The sequence below is a fragment of the Lepus europaeus genome, chromosome 11, assembly GCF_033115175.1.
Source record: "Lepus europaeus isolate LE1 chromosome 11, mLepTim1.pri, whole genome shotgun sequence".
NCBI classification, from domain to species: Eukaryota; Metazoa; Chordata; class Mammalia; order Lagomorpha; family Leporidae; genus Lepus; species Lepus europaeus.
In genome coordinates, this window is record NC_084837.1 from 17,257,203 (window position 1) to 17,275,100 (window position 17,898).

Here is a 17,898-nt window from a genome sequence, read left to right on the forward strand (position 1 = left end):
CCCCCTCGGAGCAGCATGGCTGCCCCCTGGGAACTCGTGTCTTACACAAGCCCCGCACGGGACTCCCTTCTGACAACGCGATGGGCAAAAGCCACCTGGAAGGATACCACCTATAAACCTGCCCGCTGTGCCTACGACCGGCGCCCGGCTCGCCGCTGCACAGACCAGCGATTCGTCGAGACGCCGGAAACCAGAAGGGGCAGAGGGGGCGGGGCCTGCACGGCGCGTTCCTGCGCGTGCGCGGCCTCTGACGTCACTCGGCCGCGCCCAGCGTTTTCTCGGCGGCGGCCGTCTGTCCCTGCCGCTGCGGGGCCGTAGGTCGTCCGGGGCAGGAACTCGTCGGCGCTCCCCATGGAGGAGGCAGCGCGCACGGCTGCAGTCCCGGATGCTCGCACCTCCCCCTGGACGGCGACGAAGGTGGTGGCCGCGCGAGCGCAGGAGGGCGAGGCCGGTGCGGCCTGCGTGGGTGTGTGAACCGCGGTGTCAGGGGCCAGGTCACCGAGGGGACCCGCGCGGCCGGCCAGGCGACTGGGGTGAGGTCGCCACTCGTTCCTTATTAGGCGAGCGCGAAGGGGTTGGCGTGTGGGCGAGCCCGCCCGACTTGGGTCGGGGACGAGCCCTTCGGGGGCGGATTTGCGCGCGTTCGGTGGAAGCGGTTTTCCTGGCGACGGGCAGGCAGGAACCCGCGGTGGATCCGTCCCGCGGAAACCCGGCGTGTTGGCCCTGTCGGGAGCGCGTTCGTTAAGCTCATTCACAAGAGTTTTGTCTCGGTGAGTTTGAGAGGGTGGCTCATCTACCGCAGGGATAATCACTGACAGCTGGAGAAGCCGTAGGACTGCTGAGGCGCCTTGAACATGGCTGTTTTCAATTCCTCAGACTTTAAAAAATCAGAATGCTATCTCCCTCCGCAAGCCATTGCGCAAAACTTGAAGTACGCTTAGTCCTGTGCTTGCGCTGCTTTAATTTGTCTGCGTTGTAAACTCGTTGAACACGGGCTACATTTTAAGCACTCTTTCTAGAAATCCTGTCTATACCACGTGCTCAGCTAGTTACTTTTAAAAACCATGTAATAAGCGGAAATAGAAACTGGAGATCTTTCATTTCTGTGAGCTGTTTGTCGAAGCAGTATGTCATACTCTGCACAGAGTGTGTTTTGTTTGAGTGTGTAAGTAAGATGAGTACCGAGGCTAGTAGCCATATTTTTAAAAGTACTTAGTAACCTTACTCAGTCCTTTTGTCTACTTCTGTATTTTCTTCTTTCCAGGCTGGAGCCACTCTGCCAGGGCTTAAAACTTTAAATGGGAATAAAGGGTAGCATTTACGAGGAAATGAGAGTGCATAGATCATCTCTTAACCCCTTCCAGCCCTTTTTTCATAAGAGAGAACATATTAAGCTTACGTGTAAGTTAAAAATTTTAATTTATAACTCATGTACTGCGTTAGGATTGGAGACTAGGTTCTGTAGTATTTTTAAGTGGTACTTTAAAAAAAGTGAAGCAAGAGGTTGGACAGTATCAAAGCTAACAAGGTAGCACTGAAAATCAGTAAGAGGTAAAGACTAAGAATTCTAAAGTTTGACTATGTTGTGGGCAAAGTGTAGAAGCAAAGTCCACTAACTCTCTCTGTGTTCCTGTGCATGTGACTCTCCCGTTGTGCGGTGTGTTTCTTTAGCTGAAAAGTGGACATGATGATGCCTTTTTCTCATTTTCTAGACTAGAGATGATGCGTGTAAATCAACTGAAAAGGTGCTCCGTGAGTGGCAGCTATTACTGAGGAATAATGAAAACAATTTAACTTGTTTTCAGGATATTTCTATTGTATAAATATGATTCACTCATATTTAAAACATGACTTATTAAATATTATTAAAGATACAATAAGCTTCAGCAAAATCTAATATATTTGATGGGTATATTTTGTGCTATTGAACAGAAAGATGAGTTTCTCTGTAGAGAATAAAATGGTTAACAGCAGGTAGGAAAGGGAGAGAAATGGGAGATACAGGTCACAGGATACAAAGTGGATATGTAGAATGAACAAGTCTAGGGTTTCTAATGTACAGCATGAGTATTATAGTTAACCAAATTACATTAGGGATTTTTATTAGATTTTAGCTGCTCTTGTCACCAAAAAAATGAGATGGTAAATATGTTAATTTGCTTCACTATAGTTGCCATTTTACTATCTATCTCATAACATATTGTTAAAACTCAAATATACACAGTAAAATTTACTTGAAAAAAAATTTCGGGGCAGGTGTTTGGAGCAGTAGTTAAGGTGCTGCTTGGGATGCACATGTTCTATGTCTGTTCCAGTCTGGGCTCTACTAGACTCTGATCGAGCTTCCTGCTAATGCACATCCTGGGGAAGCAGCAGATGATGGCTCAGGTACTTGGTTCCCTACCACCCATGTGGGAGACCCAGTTTGAGTTCCTGGCCTGTGGCTTTGGTCTGGCCTGCAGTGGCTGTTGCAGGCATTTGGGTAGTGAACTGGCAAATGGAAAATCTCTCTCTCCACCTTTTCCACTTCCTCCTCCTTTCAAATAAAATGAAAGTAAATTTTAAAAAGTCCCTATTTGACAAACTAAAAGAAATAAAATAGAAAAGGAGATGTCTGTGTTGTAGAACTCAGGCTAGAACAGGCTCAGCGTTAAACAGCTTTAAACATGTCTTCGAATCTTTTTTTTTCCCTTCCAGAAACCTTTTATTTAAGGAATACAAACTTCATACATTTCATAATTACAACTTTAGGAACATGGTGATTCTTCCCACTGTACCCACCCTTCCATCCACTCTTCCATCCCTCTTCCTCCTCCCTCTCCTATTCCCACTTTTTAATAGGATCTATTTTTTAATTAACTTTATACACATTTGATTAACTTGAATCTGTTATGTAAACAAACTTGAAATAGAACAACTATACAATATGAAAGCAAATTATGATCTGGCAAAATAAATGAATTGCAAGTCTGTTTCATGTCTTGGATGTGTGTATAGCCCTTAGGGCCTCCATGTGATCTGACACTCCCCTTAATCTGTTACCTGCGATGTCCCACTACTTTCACTCAGGGTCAACCATTTTGTCTCTCTTTACCTGGAAAACTGCATACCTGCTCATACCTCAGAGCCTCTGTACTTCTCTCTCTGCTGTATCTTCTCATCTTTTTCAAGCCTTTGCTCAAGTTAGTTCCTAACTCAACTCCCAGTCCTCATGATGTGCTTTGTTTTTTACCTTAGCATTTACCACTTTCCAATATAATGTCATTTATTTTTTTTGCCCTCCCTCCAACATAAGGTAAACTCCATGAGGGGAGTGTTTTGGCCTGTTGCATTCCATGCTGTACCCCAGTTCCTAGAATATAGTGTGGACTCAGTACATCTTTGTTGAGTAAATGAGATAAGCATGCCACCTGTTCACAGGAAGCCAAGGTGAAGGTGATAAGAATCATGACATAGGTAAACATAGGCTAGAAAGTAAGTGTCCAGCGTTGCAGGTTTAAGGCTGGGGAATTCAGAAATGATTATGATCACTATGGATTATGGAATTCAGGCAGGGCTTCCTTGCTAGAGTGCTTTTGAAACAGCACATTGCAATGTGAAAGGCGTAGTATAAACAAAGATAGGAGGAAATGTTGGGGTTGATTAGAATGGCAGCACCGTGCTGACCCTGAATAGAAAACAATGTGTGTAAAGTATAGTACTACTGGGAAATAATATTTCTTTTTTTTTTATTTTTGACAGGCAGAGTGGACAGTGAGAGAGAGAGATAGAGAGAAAGGTCTTCCTTTGCCGTTGGTTCACCCTCCAATGGCCACCGCGATCTGTGTGCTGTAGCCGGCGCACCGCGCTGATCTGAAGCCAGGAGCCAGGTGCCTATCCTGGTCTCTCATGGGGTGCAGGGCCCAAGCACTTGGGCCATCCTCCACTGCACTCCCAGGCTATAGGAGAGAGCTGGCCTGGAAGAGGGGCAACCGGGACAGAATCTGGCACCCTGACCGGGACTAGAACCCGGTGGCCAGCGTCGCAAGGGGGAGGATTAGCCTGTTGAGCCACAGTGCCGGCCAATAATATTTCAAAAGTAGGTTTGGGACAAATGAAAAGTCTTAGTGGGTTACAACATTCAAACTTTCTATTGTAAACAGTGGGTGGTAACTAAGTTTTTTAAGCAGAATGAGATGGCAGAGAAGTGTTTGATAGAGCACTATGACAGCAAGATGTTTTTTAAGCTGAGTAGCATTGGGAGAGACATGGAGAGACTCAGAGCAGATGGCAAGGCCATATTTCAAAGGTAGAATCCATCTTTCACTGTTGGTTCTAGGGTCCACTTTGGGTGATAAAGGTGGTGATGCCATTGTCACGAGCACAAGGAGAAGCAGTTTGGGCAGAGAAGACAATGACCTACACTGAAGGTCTGTCGGATTTGAACTGCTTCTTGTTTATGTTCTACTTCTGGGACTAGAACGGAACTCCAGTGGGAGAAACAGAAGACTAAGGATTAGGAGACCTGAGTTGTAGTTCCTGTTCTGGTACTCACAAGCTGTGTATCAAGTTACTGAACTTTTATTTTCATAATGAATTTTCCATTTATATATATATATATATACATATATACACACACATTTAAATTCGTGGGTTTTTTCCCCCTAAAGAAACCTTTTATTGAAGGAATACAAACTTCATGCATATCATAAATACAACTTTAGGAATACAGTGATGCTTCCCACCATACCCGCCCTCTCACCCACACTCCCATCCCACCTCCTCCTCTCTCTCCCATTCCCAGTCCCATTCTCCACTAAGATCCATTTTCAGTTATCTTTGTACAAAGAAGCCCAACTCTATACTAAGTAAAGAGTTCAATAATTTGCAGTGGAAAAAACAACTGTTCCTTAACAGTCAAGACACGGGCTGTTCAAAGTCATTGCATCTTGAAGTTAATTTCACTTCTCTCTCTCTCTTTTTTTAGAAACTTAATTAACTTTAAAAAAGCATCCAAGAATGACACATCTTTTGTGAGCACAACTCTTTGAGGAAAGAGGTCCTGGATGGGAAGTTAGTGCAGTGACTCCTTTTTTTTTTTTTTTTTTTTTTAAGATTTGTTTACTTATTTGAAAGAGTTACACAGAGAGAGGAGAGGCAGAGAGAGAGAGGAGAGAGGTCTTCGATCTGCTGGTTCACTCCCCAGTTGGCTGCAATGGCTGGAGCTGTGCCGATCGGCACAAATTCAAGGGCCCAAGGAATTGGGCCATCTTCCACTGCTTTCCCAGGCCACAGCAGAGAGCTGGATTGGAAGTGGAGCAGCTGGGACTCAAACAGGTGCTCATTATGGGTTATTGGCACCACAGGCAGCGGCTTACCAGCCATGCCACAGCGCCGGCCCCAACTGACTCTTGTTAACAATTAACACTCTTATGTGTGATGTCAGTGATTACCCAAGGCTCTTGACATGAGCTGCCTAGGCAATGGAAGCCTTTTGAATGCACAAACTCCATCGGTATTTAGACAAGACCATAAACAAAGTGAAAGTTCCTGTTCTCTTTAGAGAAAAGTACATCCTTCTTTGATGACCACTTCTTTCCACTTAGGTCTCACCCACTGAGGTCCTTAATATAGAACATTTTTTGCCACAGTGTCTTGGCATTCCATGCCTGAAGTACTCTCATGGGCTTTTTGGCCATACCAGAATGTCTTAAGGGTGGATTCTGAGGTTAGAGTGCTACTTAAAGCTATTGCATCCTGAGTTGGCTGTGTAGACTGCTTCCCATGTTGGAACATTCCCTCCTTTTTAATTCTATTTACTATTACCAGATACTTAACCCAATCCATATGATCACTTAGATACTTAAGGTAGTATTTTTAACACCCAGCTTAAGGGGATTTGGGGCCCCTTGGCAAGTTTTTAAACTGTGCTTGCCGGCGCCACGGCTCAATAGGCTAATCCTCCACCTGCGGCGCCAGCACCCTAGGTTCTAGTCCTGGTCAGGGAGCTGGATTCTGCCCCGGCCACTCCCTTCCAGTCCAGCTCTCTGCTGTGGCCTGGGAGTGCAGTGAAGGATGGCCCAAGTCCCTGGGCCCTGCACCTGCATGGGAGACCAGGAGAAGCATCTGGCTCCTGGCTTTGGATCAGCACGGTGTGCTGGCCACAGTGGCCATTGGGGGGTGAACCAACAGAAAAGGAAGACCTTTCTGTCTGTCTCTCACTGTCCACTCTGCCTGTAAAAAAACAAAACAACAACAACAACAAAAAACTGTGCCCTTAAAAGTAACTCTGTAGGGAGTGTATACAGAACTATACAGCTTTATGGTTACCAACTTCATACACTTCATTTTTACAACTTTAGGAACATGGTGATTCTTCCTACCCTGCCCTCCTTCCCACTCATCCTCCCATCCCTCTTCCTCCTTCCTCTCTTATTCCCACTTTTATTTTTTACTGAGATCTATTTTCATTGACTTTATACACATATGAATAACTATGTCAAGTAAAGAGTTCAACAAATAGTAAAAAACAAAACAAAACAGTTCCTCAGCAGTCAGGACAAGGGCTGTTCAAGTCATTGCTTGTCCAAGTGTCAATTTCACTTCTACAGATTACCTTTTAGGTATTCTATTAGTTATCACAGGTCAGGGAGAACATATATTTTTCCCGTGGGACTAGCTTATTTCACTAAGTATGATGTTTTCCATATTCATCATTTTGTTCCAAGTGACCAGATTTCATTTTTACTACTGTGTAATATTCCATGGTATCCATATCCCATAATTTCTTTATCCAGTCTTTAGTTAAAACAGGCATTTAGGTTAATTCCATGTCTTAGCCATTGTGAATTGAGCTGCAATAAACATGGGGGTGCAGATAACTCTTTCATATGCTAATTTCATTTCCCTTGGGTAAATTCCCAGGAGTGGGATGGCGGGATCATATGGTAGGTTTATATTCAGATATTTGAGGTATGTCCATACTGTCTTCCATTGTAACTTTACCAGTTTACATCCCCACCAATAGTGGATTAGGGTACCTTTTTCCCCACATCCTCATCAGCATTTGTTTGTTGATTTCTGTATGAAAGCTATTCTAACCAGGGGTTAGGTGAAACCTCATTGTGGTTTTGATTTGCATTTCCCTGATGTCAAGTGATCCTGAACATTATTTATTTATTTATTTGACAGGCAGTTAGAGAGACAGAAGGTCTTCCTTCCGTTGGTTCACTCCCCAGTGGCCTCCACGGCTGGATTTCCTTTTCTGAAAAATGTCTAAATCGTTTGCCCATTTCTTAACTGGGTTGTTTGTTTTGTCGTTGAGTTTCTTGATCTCTTTATATATTCTGGTTATTAATCCTTTATCAGTTCTGTAGTTTGCAAATAACTTCTCCCATTCCATTGGTTGCCTCTTCGCTTTTCTGAGTGTTTATTTTGAAGTGCAGAAGCTTCTCAATGTGATGTAATCCCATTTGTCAATTTTGGCTTTGATTGCTTGTGCCTCTGGAGTCTTTTCCAAGAACTCTGCCTGTGCAAATGTCTTGCAGGGTTTCCCCAATGTTCTCTAATAATTTAATAGTATGAGGTCATAGATTTAAGTCTTTAATCCATTTCGAGTAGATTTTTGTTTAAGGTATAAGGTAGAGGTTCTGCTAAATACTTCTGCATGTGGAAATCATGTTTTCCCAGCACCTTTGTTGATGAAAATGTCTGTGCTCCAAGGATTGGTTTTAGCTGCTTTGTCAAATATAAGTTGGTTGTAGATGCTTAGATTGATTTCTGGCATTTCTTTTCTGTTCCATTGGTCTAGCCATCTGTTTTTGTACCAGTACCAGGCTGTTTTTATTATAACTGTCATGTAGTATGTCTTGAAGTCTGGTATTACGATGCCTCCGGTTTGTTGTATAAGATCGTTTTAGCTTTTTGGGGTCTCCTGTGTTTCCATATGAATTTCAGCAACATTTTTTCTTTATCTGAGAAAATGTCTTGGTATTTTGATTGGTATCGCATTTAATCTGTATATTGCTTTCAGAAATATGGACATTTTCATGATACTCATTTTTCCATTGCATGAACATGAAAGATTTTAGAATTTTTTTCTATCTTCTATTTCTTTAATGTTTTAATTTTCATCATAGAGAGTCTTAGTTAAGTTTATTCCAAGGTATTTGATTTTTTTTTTTTTGTAGCTATTGTGAATGCTATTGATCTTAGAAGTTCTTTCTCAGCTGTGACGTTGTGTATACAAAGGGTGTTGATTTTTTGTATGTTTATTTTATATCCTACTACTTTACCAAACTCTTCTATGAGTTCTAGTTGTCTCTTAGTGGAGTCTTGTGGATCCCATATATATAGAATCATGTCATCTGCAAATAGGGATAGCTTGACTTACTCCTTACGAATCATTATCCCTTTGATTTCTTTTTCTTGCCTAATGGCAGTGGATAGATAGGTTTTGTTTTTTAATCCATTCAGTCAGTCTGTGTCTTTTAACTGGAGAGTTGAGGCCATTTGCATTCAAGGTGACTGTTGATAAGTAATGACTTTGCCCTGCATTTTTCTAAAAATATTCCTATTTTTACTTTGGATTTCCTTTGTACTTCTACTGGGCAATTTTCTTCCTTTACCTTTTGTAGTGTTTCTGTGTACAAGCACATCCTTCAGCATCTTTTGCAAGGCTGGGCTAGTGGTGACAGATTCTTTACTTTTCTGTTTGATATGGAAGGTCTTTTTTCACCTTCATTCATAAATGAGAGCTTTGCAGGGTACAGTATTCTTGGTTAACAGTAGACTTAAAATATATCTCGCCATTCTCTCCTAGCCTGTAGGGTTTCTGATGAGAAGTCCCCTATGAGTCTAATTGGAGATCTTCTGAGAGTAATCTGGCACATATTAGAATCTTTATGTTTTACTCTGGTGAGTTTCATTACAATGTGTTACGGTGAATATCTTTTCTGGTCATGTCTGTTCAGAGTTCTGTGTGCTTCATGTACTTGGATGTCTCTTTCTCCAAATTAGGGAAGTTTTCTGTTACTATTTCACTGAAAGGCCTTCTAATCTTTTCTGTCTTCCACGTCTTCAGGAATTCCTAGAACTTGAATGTTGTGTCATTGTCTAAGTCAGATGTTCTTTCTTCTGCTTCACTGATTCTGTTGTTAAGGCTTTCCACCACAGTTTTTACTCTATTGAATTCTTCATTTCCAAGATTTCAGGTCCAAAATGGTGCCTGCTCTCTATCGGCTTGTTGCAGGACGCCGTTACAGGGTATTTGGGGAGAGAAAAACGTGCCCCCTCCTTTTTTTTCTCCTGTAGCTTGGCATGCACACTATCACCTATAGAGCTCCAAGCTGGATTCCCTCCAGGCTCTTCCTTTTTTTCTCCTGTAGCTTGGCATGCACACTATCACCTATAGAGCTCCAAGCTGGATTCCCTCCAGGCTCTTCCTGCAGCTTTATCTCCAGTGGTTTGGGCTACTGAAGTCTGGTCTCACGTCACCCTCCAAAGCTGGTACAGAAGCTTTCGGCTGGTGGGGTCCTGAGTTGTGTGCATCCACACCCTCCACTTAGGTCCACTGTGTCCCTCTAATTTGCTTGGAGTTTCCTCTGCCGTTTTCTCCTTGAATCTTCCCTGAGACTGCACTCAATCCACTTTTTTTAAACTATCTTCTCCTAGACTAGAGAAGCAAGCTCCCTCCCGACTCCGCCTTCTTAATCCAATCTACTTAACATTTCTGCTTGTTTCCTTGTTATAGGCCCTTGCCAAGTATCATTTCAAGCCTTTGTGAAATGGAGATATCAAAAGTGTTGTAACAGGTTTAAAGCTGTGTATGTACTTTATTTTATATGAATTTTTAAGTTTCATATCTTTGGTGATTATGTTACCTACTGTTCAGTTGGCAAAGCAAGTATTAATAATAGGCTTTCCAAATAGATGTTGGAATACTTGTCCCTTTTCCCCCTGTTCTTTAAATTCTATGCTTTCTACATTACAGAAGAGGGTAGACCAAGTTCATAATGTTACTTTCTTTGAGATGTATTTCATTTAGGACATGCTTGCATTAAATGAAAATTTACATTGTAAGTATAAATCCGTATTGGAAAAATCAGTTGTGGAAATTTTAAGTTGTTTTAAATTTAGATAGAATAAACTGGAAATTTTAAGAATCTGTAAAGGTGTGCTTAACATTTGAGTAGGTTATTTTTAGATTGTTAGTTGTGGAGTCCTAGAGGACGAGGACCTTTGATCATCTTTATCTCTCAATGCCTAGCATGTAATAACTGCTTGGTATATTCATTGAACAAATGGTCACATGTAAGTAACAGTAACAGGGGCTACTTTTTTTCCCCTTTTTTTTTAAAAGATTTATTTATTTATTTGAAAGTCAGAGTTACAGAGACAAGAGGGAGAGAGAGAGAGAGATCTTCTGTCCGCTGGTTCATTCCCCAAGTGTTGCAACAGACAGGGCTGGGACAGACCAAAACCAGGAGTTAGGAGCTTCTTCCAGGTCTCCCACAAGGATTCAGGGGCCCAAGGACTTGAACCATCCTCTGCTACTTCCCCAGGTTTATTAGCAGGGAGCTGGATCAGAAATAGAGCAGCCAGGACTCAAACCGGTACCCAGATGGGATGGTGGCCCTGCAGACGGTGTCTTAACCTGCTGTGCCACAGTGCTGACTCCTGGGGTTACTTTTTAATAGTCACCGAGAAGTGGAGTGGACAGGTTACCAATTGGGGCTTATCAATTCTGGTTTGGGAACCTGGTTGAGGTGAAATTTAGCGCATTTTCTTATTAAACTATCTTTATGCCTGGCCTTTCCTCATAGCTAATCCTTATGAATAAAAACTATCTCCTTAGCAGGCTCTCCTGGCTGTGATTGACCTTCAGTTACAGAGATTGGGAGCAGAGTGTTAACAGGTGTGAGGATAGCAAAGCCGCGCAATCCTTTCAGGCCATTCCTACTGATGTTGTCTTCTTTTCAAACTGTAAGTCAAAATGAGATAAATTTATTTCCTTAGTTTAGTGGCTGAAGGCTTGTAAATTTTGTTTCCCTTCTTTCTCCTCTCCCAACACATCCATGTACAGTGGAAAAATTCCATAAGTGAGTAGGCAAAACAAATCACCTGGATTCTAGGAAACTTTATAAATCAAGTTAGCCTTTTGTGGTGAAACCAACACAAAGAACTAAAATAATTATCTTTAAGGAACTTAACTAGTTTACCTTGCAAGATAGAAAAGTAATTGATGAGGCTGGCACTGTGGCATAGCGGGTAAAAGCCACTACCTGCAGTGCCAGCATCCCACATGGGTGCTGGTTCAGTCCCGGCTGCTCCACTTTCGATCCAGCTCTCTGCTATGGCCCAGAAAAGCAATGGAAGATGGCCCAAGTCCTCAGGCCCCTGCACCAGCGTGGGAGACCTGGAAGAAGCTCCTGGCTCCTGGCTTTGAATCAGCCCAATTCCAGCCATTGCAGCCATGTGGGGAGTGAACCAGTGAAAGACTCTTTTTTCCCTCCCTTCCTCCCCTCCCCCTTCCTCTCCCCCTACCCCCTCCCCCTCCCCTCCCCTCCCCTCCTCTCATCCCCCTCCCCTCCCCTCCCCTCTCTGCCTCTCTGTAACTCTTTCAAATAAAATAAATAAATCTTAAAAGAAAAGTAATTGGGAGTAAAATTTGATGAGCTTAACTATATATAAAATAAATGAAAAGGAAAGAAAATCCCTGTGGTCTGGAGTTGTTGTAGAAGTCTGTATACCTCAGCTTCTAGTGTGGCCAGGGTTTCAGTGACAAGCTGGGAGAAGAGGGGAGCAACAACCTGTCACAGGAATGGAGAAAGCCATGGTGTATGTGGACAGTGATGATTCCTGCTTAATGGGCATTTGAAATTCTTTGTTGGGAAATGAAGTGGACAGGAGAGGGGTGGCCCAGCTATTGGGATTCTCAAGCCATACACACATGATTGACCCAACAAGTCAGGAAGGAATTCTTTCTACTTTGAGTATGTTTGAAATTTTTTATGATAAATGGAAGGAGAAAATAGATTTTATATAGCATCATGAAACTTAACTGTAGAGAAAATTCATATTATGGGTCATGGTAAAGTTAGGAACAACTAACAATTTTTTTTTTTTTATTAAAGGTTTTTATTCATTTATTTGAAAGGCAGAGTTATAGAGGGAGAGGGAAAGTGGGAGAGAGTTCTTCCATCGTCTGGTTCACTCCCCTGTGGCTGCAACAGCCAGGGCTAGGCCAGGCCAAAGCCAGGAGCCTGGAACTCCAACCAGGTCTCCCACATGAGTGCAGGGGCCCAAGGACATGGGCCATCCTCCTCTGCTTTGCCAGGCACATTAGCAGGGAGCTGAATTGGAAGTGGAGTAGCCAGGACTCAAACCTGCACTCATATGGGGTGCTGGCGCCACCAGCTGAAGCTTTATCCACTATACCACAGCACCGGTCCCTAGAATTTCTTTATGGTCAGTTCCTAGATAGAAAAGTGAAAGAAAATTAGAGTTTCGCTGACCCACCTTGGGCAAGAGAAACTCTAGTTTCTTTGGGTTGCCTTGAGGAAGGAGTTAGGAGCCAAAATAAAATATCACACCTGCCAAGAGGGCTGAGTGTTTGAATAGCTGGATTGTCTTACTCCTGTTTTCCCAGACCTACTACCATTATCCTTGCATTTTCACTTCATCTAGTACTACTAATTTCCTAGTGTATTTTGATCATTTTTGAGTTTTCATGTTTAGAAACTATAAAATATTGGTTACATTTTAGGATACTGACCTAAATGATGAGGTAGTTTTATGGTTTAATGGCTACTTAAGAATAGATACCTTATCTTTTAGGGCCAGCTAGGAAGCATTTCATTCATCTATAAACATTTAACATCTAAATATATATTTAAACATGTTTTGAAAGTGTCATATCTGGGCGTACAAGCTAAAGAGGTGAGTATTGTTCAGGAGCCCAAGAACTTATAGTCCGATGAGTAAGACTGGTTCATAAACACAGATGGACTTGTCATATAGGGAGTGGTAGGAACAATGTAGACATTTTTGTTTGTTGTAATCTTTTTTTTTTTTTTTAATTTTTGACAGGCAGAGTGGACAGTAGAGGGAGACAGAGAGAAAGGTCTTCCTTGGCTGTTGGTTCACCCTCCAATGGCCACCGCGGTAGGCGCGCTGCTGCCGGCGCACCGCGCTGTTCCGATGGCAGGAGCCAGGTGCTTCTCCTGGTCTCCCATGGGGTGCAGGGCCCAAGAACTTGGGCCATCCTCCACTGCACTCCCTGGCCACAGCAGAGAGCTGGCCTGGAAGAGGGGCAACCAGGACAGGATTGGTGCCCCGACCGGGACTAGAACCCGGTGTGCCGGCGCCGCAAGGCGGAGGATTAGCCTACTGAGCCACAGCGCTGGCCTGTTGTAATCTTCTAATGTGTAAAAATAATGATTGTCCCTAACCATCTTCTTCCCAAATTTTCTTACCTCCTTTGTTCCTGCTTGTGTTTTCATCTCTGTAACCAGTTGTTATAGTCAAGAAGACTCTCCTGTCTAGAATTTTTCCAGAAGCATGCTAGAGTTTGAGACTTGAGATGACTGTAAAGAGGGGAGTACTTTTGATTGATTAGCTTCTTTTCTTATATGTGTCTGTTAAAGTTGTGACTCATCCAACACCTAGCTAGAGGCAGGATGGCCAAACTCCCCACGTAGAAGTGTTCTGTTTCGTTTTTTAAAGATTTATTTGAAAGGCTGAGTTAGAGAGAAGGAGAGATAGAGATGTTCCATCCACTGGTTCACTCTTTAAATGGCCACAATGGCCAGGGCTGGTCCAGGCTGAAGCCAGGAGCTTCATCTGGGTTTCCCACATGCATGAAGGGGTCCAAAGACTCAATCCCATCCTACGCTTTCCCAGGTGCATTAGCAGGGAGCTGGATCGGAAATGGAGCAACCAGGACTTGAATCAACAGCCATATGGGATGCTAGCTTCGCAGGCAGCAGCTTAACCTACTGTACTGTTGCAGTGGATTTCTCAACAATGTTGCAGTGGATTTGTTTCTGAGAGGAAGAGTGTGGTGGGGGCAAGAGGTGTAGAGTCACCACACAGACCCCGGGAGTCGAGTGAAAGTGGGCTTGAGGCAAGCAGCCGGCAGGCTCGTTTATTTCAGTTAGTACAACAACTTATATAGCCAAGACCAGCCAATCCGGTCAAGGGGCCAATCCGGTCTATGCCCCAACCAATCACAGACTGTTGCCAGGCAGTTTCCAAAGCCATCCAATCACAGCCTGTTGCCAGGCAGGCTCCATTGCCAGGTGGGTTTCAGAGCCATTCCTGAGTAACTGACGCTCACTTGCCAGTGGCCATCTTGGCATGGCCTTCTCATTCCACCATACTGTACCACAGCACCGGATACCCCAGAAGTTTTCTCACTGGGATCGTGTTCCCTGAAGAGGGACACAGGGAGGACTAAAGATACTTTTTCCATTATTACTTATGAGAGAGTTCATTTCTAAAAAGGTTTCAAGTAGATATAACGCCACATTTTATATGACTGAAACTTAGAAAACTCAGCACTGGGGTTGGCGTTGTGGTACAGTGGGATAAGCTGCTGCTTGCAGTGCTGGCATCCCACCATATTGGCAAGCTGGATCAAGTCCCAGCTGCTCTGCTTATGATCCAGCTCCTTGCTAATGTGCCTGGGAAAGCAGTGGAGGATGGCGCAAGTGTTTGGGCCCTGTGACCTCCATGGGAGACCTAGATGGAGCTAAAGAGGTGTGGCTTTGGCCTTCACCAGCTCTAGTCAGTTGGGGAGGAATTTGTGGATAGAAGATATCTCTCCCTCTCTGTCACTCTTGCTTTGAAATAAATACATCTTTAAAAAAAGAAAACTCGGCCAGCGCCGTGGCTCACTTGGTTAATCCTCTGCCTGTGGCACCAGCATCCCATATGGGTGGGTTCTAGTCCCAGTTGCTCCTCTTCCAGTCCAGCTCTCTGCTATGGCCGGGGAAGGCAGTGGAGGATGGCCCAAGTGATTGGGCCCCTGCACCTGCATGGGAGACCAGGAGGAAGCACCTGGCTCCTGGCCTCAGATTGATGCAGCGCTAGCTGTGGCGGCCATTGAGGGGGTGAACCAATGGAAGGAAGACCTTTCTCTTTGTCTCTCTCTCTTTCTCGCTGTCTATAACTCTACCTGTCAAATAAATAAAAATATAAATAAATGAGTAAATAAAAAAAGAAAACTCAGCACCTTTCTGATTTGAATATCTGATCTGCTATCAAGTTTCAGTATTTTGCCCTAGATTGTAGGGTGACCTTTATTTTGGGAATTTGATAATGGTTTATGTATTGGCATCCCTGCATCTCTTAAGCACTGAAGTATGTGTTATAGAACCTTAATGTGGAAATGTTCAGATATGCACAGAAGTAGCAAGAATGATACAGTGAACCCCTCTGTGCTCATCACCCAGCTTTAACTGTGATTCCTATTTTCTACAGACAGTTTTTTCCCAAAAATTTTGATGGAAATTTTTATTACTGTAATAAGCCTTTTGATGTGTATAAGTTAGTGATCTCAGTGTCATATAAGAACAAGCATTTATGATCATGCTCACCAGTTTGTAGAGCAGTAGGGATAATTCTGTTTTCTGTCTTTCTCCATATCGTGATCAGTGAGCTACCCAGGGCATTCGGGGACGAAGGGACAAAGGGACTAGAGAATACAAGGTGCCTCTTTAGGTCTAGACTCAGAACTGGCCCTCTTTCCTAGCACCCCAACTCCCACTGGCCAGAGCCAGCTTGATGGCCGAATCTAAATCAGTGGAATAAAAAGTCTTCCCCTTGAAGTATATAGGAATCATAATGTACCTCAATAGGCAGTTCGAAACATTGGTGTTTTGTGTGGAGTAATAGCAACTTTAGTGTAATAATACTATTTACCATTATTATAGTACATTGTTACTTCTTATTTACCTGTTTCTTATTTGTCACACTAATGAAGACTGAAAGCTATCACCATTTTATTCAGAGTGCTTAGCATATGCTTACTATATGCAGACTGTATCAAACAAATACCTTTGTCAGTGAACACATTAAACTAATAAGGGGGCTAGGTAGATAGGAAGTTGTTTCTTTGGTTAAAGGCCAAAGAATGAAAAACTTGGCTACTTAATAAGGATATTGAGTGAACTGAATTGCAGGTTATTTCTAGAACTCAGTAGTTAAATTGTGGAACTAATAATTCTGAGACATACTAGAATGTTGGGCTGGCAGTTAGTTGTAGCCAGTTGTATACCTTGTTGCTAAATACTGTTTGTTTTTTCCTCCTTTGCTTTTTATATTTACCTTTAGTTCAGTTATCAGCAGAATTTAGGAGTTGGACATTTGAAAAAATATTTGTAGTCTTTGGTAAGCTTCTAATTTCCATCTTTTGTTGTGGACTGAGCCCTCTAGGTGCCTTGGTCCTCATGCTCTCTAAAGTCTACTGTACTGTACCCTGACAGACATTTCCCTCCTAGGATTGTCCTCCTCTGCTAACAAAATAACATGAAATCTGCCATCTCTCAACCCATCCTTAAATAGGCTAAATAAATCACCATATACTTCTGTCCACATGTATTTATTTATGTATATATATATTTTTTTTAAATTTTTTTTTTTTTTTGACAGGCAGAGTGGATAGTGAGAGAGAGAGACAGAGAGAAAGGTCTTCCTTTTTGCCGTTGGTTTACCCTCCAATGGCCGCCGCGGCCGGCGCATCGTGCTGATCCGAAGCCAGGAGCCAGGTGCTTCTCCTGGTCTCCCATGCGGGTGCAGGGCCCAAGAACTTGGGCCATCCTCCACTGCACTCCCTGGCCACAGCAGAGAGCTGGCCTGGAAGAGGGGCAACCGGGATAGAATCCGGCGCCCCGACCGGGACTAGAACCCGGTGTGCCGGCGCCACAAGGCAGAGGATTAGCCTGTTAAGCCACGGCACCGGCTATTTATGTGTATATATTTAAAAAGATTTATTTTATTTGAAAGAGTTCACTCCATGAATGGACACAGTAGGCCAGGCCTAACCCAAGAGCCAAGAACTCCATCTGTGTCTCCCATGTGGGTGCAGGGGCCCAGGGACTTGGGGGCCATCTTCCATCGCTTTCCCAAACACATCAGCAGGGAGCTGAATCAGAAGTGTAGCAGCCAGGACTTGAACCTTCACCAATCTGGGATGCCATTTTTGCAGGCACTGGTTTATCCCACTACATCACAATGCTGGCCCCCATATTTATTTTTAAGAAGAAAACCTGTGGGAAAATTTTGAGTTTTATAATTTATTCAAAAAAGTCATATTTATAAAACTTAAATATATTTGTTAGAGGGGCTGGTGCTGTGGGGCGGTGGGTGAAAGCTCTGGCTTGTAGCGCTGGCGTCACATATGGGCACCAGTTCAGGTCCTGGCTGCTCCACTTCCAATCCAGCTCCCTGCTATGGCTTAGGAAAGCAATGGAAGATGGCCCAAGTCCTCAGGCCCCTGCACCAACATGGAAGACCTGGAAGAAGCTCCTGGCTTTGGATTGGCTCAACTCCAGCCATTTTTGCCATTTAGGGAGTGAACCAGCAGATGGAAGATCTCTTTCTCTCTCTGTCTCTACCTCTGTAACTCTTTCAAATAAATATATATTTTTAAAAATTATTTGTTGGATATATTTTCATATCAGTTAAGTTTTTGTCCTTTGCTGTACTGGCTCAGATTGGATTTTTTTTTTTAATTTAAACCAGAATTAATTACATTTATTTAAACGGTTTTAGATCATGATCCCTTCTCTTAAAAAGAAATATTAGGTTGGTGTTAAATTTCAATTATAATAGATGCATTACTAATAAGCAGTAATAAAATATTTTTCCTGCAAATACAAACCATAATGAGGTTTCACCTCACCCCAGTTAGAATGG

At 43.1% G+C, this 17,898-nt stretch overlaps 1 protein-coding gene across 14 annotated transcripts in view; it reads left to right on the forward strand.

The window, feature by feature from the left end:
* The first annotated feature begins 276 nt into the window (after window positions 1-276).
* Window positions 277-17,898, forward strand: part of NIPA2 (NIPA magnesium transporter 2) — a 55,129-nt gene continuing 37,507 nt past the window's right edge. For 2 of the 14 annotated variants that reach the window (XR_009867271.1, XM_062205028.1), the window contains exon 1: window positions 278-417. The gene's annotated coding sequence lies outside the window, so the exon portion shown is untranslated. Of the gene's footprint in view, window positions 539-581; window positions 771-1,264; window positions 1,402-4,336; window positions 4,410-10,834; window positions 10,963-17,898 lie in introns of those variants that run through there. The other 12 variants (XM_062205030.1, XM_062205037.1, XM_062205029.1 and 9 more) reach the window with 12 other exon arrangements.